We start from the raw sequence: 4,108 nt of genomic DNA on the forward strand, positions 1-4,108 counted from the left end.
TACAAGCATAATACAAAGATGACAAAGAATTCGTAAGCCTTCCTAAGTGTCTTTGTCTTGTATATCTAGTTGGGTGTCGTCCTGAACTTTGATGGCTCCCTTACCCAACACTTCAACATATCTCTTCAGTTTGTGCTACTTTTGGGAGTGTAGAATGGTGCATCCATATTAATCACTTTTGTGGGAAATGGGACATCTGCTGATAATATTTCATCCTGTTAGCGTTCCGTAATTTGAAGAAAAAACCATGGTGGCAACATCAAAACCACTTTCAATTTTAGGATCTAGCCCTCCTAAACATAGGGAGGGATCTTTCTGTGAGATTTAGATTTGTTTACTGGGAATTTAAGGCTAGTTATTGGGCTCAGAGTTTGATTTTGAAAATGGTTTGGTTGGAACAGCAAGAGGAATCCATTAGGTAATGGAGTTAATAAAACTAAGTGGATTTGTATCAGACATTAAAAAGAGTAATCATATGGAAATTTAGTTACATTTACTGGATCTTTTAAAGCGAATCATGAATTGGAGAAAAAGTGTGTTTCAGTAGTGATTGAAAACTGCTTAAGAATTTTTCAATAAAACCTCAGAAGAAAATATACAGATTGTAAAAACAGTCCAAATAAGGTGTTCAATAACATATCTTATTTTTTGCATCTCCCCTTTTACAACTAAATTTGATATGAGAAACATACATAGAATAATAGTGGAAACAACAATTACAATAAGAAAAGCATCACCAGTAAAGTGTAGCACAAGAATCCTCTGAAAAGTCTTTGTATTAATGATCAGTCCATTTGAGCTCAATGAACAGCTTGACATTGGAACAGAGATTTCTTCATAGAAACCCAAACCCTTTATTACCTCAAATGATGAAGTATTTATACAAATTCGAAACTAAAATATCTTGATAAAAATCTCACGATCTTTTTACAAATATCCTAATTTTTTTTTACAAAAATAGAAATGAAATGTACGATATTAAAAACTAATGTATCTACTTCCCACTATCATTATGGAATTTTTTTGACAAAGAAGATAAATTCGAATTTTGTTGCAACTCTTAGTTGACGAGGTGGGTAACTATCTTTGACCATTTTCCTCCCGAAATTCTGCAAAATAGGGTCCAGTCATCCATTTGTATATCTCAATCCGAGATAGCTTTGTAAAACATGAGACACATTATTGTAGATAAATATGTTCTTAAGATAAATGTCTCTCAATTTCCCAAAATTTAGCTCTAGCTGTTCATAATATTATCTCCGGAAACATGACTGAAACAGTACTTTACAAAGTCCAAAAATAGGCTATAAAGATGTAAATGTATCTCTGATTCTGTAATATATATGTAAATTATTAAGAATTTTATTTTATTGTGGCATTTTAGGAACACAAACCTCATCCATTTTCCCAAGAATCATCTCTGATTGGCCACAATATGTTATGCAAAAGTATGACTAAACAAGAAAATTTGGGAAAATATGTTTGTAAAGCTTCATCTGTATATCCTAAACCATAATAGTTATTATAAGATTGAGAGAGGTTTTTGTACAAGAGGATGTTGGCAGAAAACACCTCTTTTAGTTCTTGCAAATTCGTCCTCATTGGTTTGGAAACCCTGTTTGAAATCAATGTGGAGTATAGGAAAGAGCATAGTTTCAACTAATCGTGAGACAAATGAATGACATGGATGCTAGAGGTGACATGGATGTCAGGGAATGGAGGGTATCATAACCAGCAGTGCATGGGAAATATTGTGGGAAAGGAGAGTGGTAAGTAGGAAGGTGGTAAGCAGTTTTCAGAGGGGGGTCGAAGTGGTAGGAGGTAACGTGGGGGGGGGGGGGGGGGGGGGGGTGGTGGTGGTCGCAAAATGTAGGGGAGCGAGCATGTAGCCATGCGACCCAGTGGGGAATACAACCTTTTCAGACTCTCCCCCAGTGGTAAGGCTAGGATGGAGAGGGGGGGCCAAAATGGATGAGGTCCATTGATCAAGAGCAGGATTACATCCTGATGCCTTCTATGTTGTTATACTTTAACCATAAGTGACAAAAGATCTTTGTCCGCTTATGCCTTTTGATTCTTGATTTGAACTTAGGATAAAGGTTTAGAAATATAAAATATGTGCAATAATTTATCTATTCGTTGATTTCTGCTTTTTAGATTGTCACTAAAACTTTGGATAAAATGGCATATAAGCATATTTTTTTATTTTCTCAAGGTTTTCACCATTTTTGAAAATAATTTACAACACGGAATATTATTTACAACATCTGAAATATCATAATGATGAGTTATAATAAAGAAATCCTTTAACTTTTATAGGACCCTAACAGTGCCTGTATCTACGGATGGAACTTCCAGGTGAAGTGTCAAGAACACTGTAGACTAGTAGCCTGATCTATTGGGTTGATCCCAAAACCTGCAACATGTTCTGCGATAAAACCTCTGCTACTGAAAAACTCTCAAACTGAAATCAAAACCATTCTGCACAAAGAAATCTGAAACACACTGAACTGAAACTGAAACTGGAAAGAATGCTTGGAAAAATTCTCAAAGTACTGAGCTTATTTGCACACTGCTACCTACCCTACACTATTGAAAATCATGCTGACTGAAATAGTACAAAAATGCCAATGAAGCCAGTCAAGTAGTTGCTGAAACAAGTGGACTGCTTGACTGCCTGTTAGAAAAAAAAATGGATAGCTTGACCTTTTGTCCCCAAAATCAAGGCTGTAATATGTAATGGAAACTACAGGATCAATTAAGGCATGATTAACTAGTTTACTTTGCAGGCCTTCAATGACCAGTAGATCATGGATGATCTCATCTATTATATCATCAAGGTTGAACCTTGATTCTAATATATTTTTTTATCAATTTGCAAATTAAAAGGCAATAGAGACTCCTCTTGTTTTGGGGATGGAATATTTTCCAAGAATTTTTGAGGATCTTGGAAACTATTGGACTGAATTTGAAGATCCAAAAGTTCAATATCCTTCTCAAATCTTTCAAAAGCTAACTCAAGATAACAAATTTTACTTTCAAATGGATAATTTCTTGATTTTAAACGATGAAACATGTTCATTAAAAAGGCTTCATCAATTTGAAATTTTGCTAACTTGTTCCTGATTCCTTTTAAGGCTTCACAAGATTGAAGGTTTTCCACACACCCTGTCATCTTGTTTAGCCATAAATCTTATGTGTAGTGAAGTTGCCATGAATTCTCTAAAATCTGGATTCTTTGACAGTGAAGTCACCCTGAAAACTTTGAAGCTTTGGATACTTTGAACATGGAGCCGCCAGGCGAATAATTTAGCCTTCTTGTGTCTGATCAATGTTCACCATCAGCAATCAGATCTGGAACTTGATACACTTTTCTAAGGAAGATAAAATGTCATCCCCAGTATGGTCACCACTATGTTAGCATTCCGTAATTTCAAGGCCGAAGAACAAACCATGGACGAGTCATCAAAACCACTTTCGAGTTTAGGATCTATCCCTCCTAAACTCAGAGAGGGATTTCTTTGTGAGATTTAGCTTTGTTTACTAGGAATTTCAGGCTAGTTATTGGGCTCAAAATTTGAATTTGAAAATGGTTTGGTTGGAACAGCAAGGGGAATCCACTGGGCAATGGAGCCAATAAAAGTAAGTGGATATGTATCAGTGTTTAAAAGGATTAGTCACACGAAAATCTAGTTATATTTACTGGATCCTTTAAAGTAAATTATGAAATGGAGAAAAAGTGTGTTTTAGTAGGGATTGAAAATCATTTAAGAATTTTTCAATCAGACTTTAGAAGAAAACATAGAGATTGTAAAAATAGTCCAAATAAGGTGTTCAATAACATATCTTATTTTTTAAATCTCTTGTTTTACAATTAGATTTCAGATGAGAAACATACATAGAATAACACTGGAAACAATAGTTACAATAAGAAAAAACATTATGAGTAAAGTGTAGCACAAGAATCATGTGAAAAGTCTTTGTATTAATGATCAATCCATTTGAGCTCAATGAAGAAATTTACATTGGAGACTAGATTTCTTCGTAGAAACCCCAATACTTTCTTACTTAAAATGATGAAGTATTTATACAAATTCTAATCTAAAAT

Source organism: Pinus tabuliformis, chromosome 7 (assembly GCF_031772625.1).
Source record: "Pinus tabuliformis cultivar Carrire ecotype Pingquan chromosome 7, CPIR1, whole genome shotgun sequence".
Taxonomy (NCBI): Eukaryota; Viridiplantae; Streptophyta; class Pinopsida; order Pinales; family Pinaceae; genus Pinus; species Pinus tabuliformis.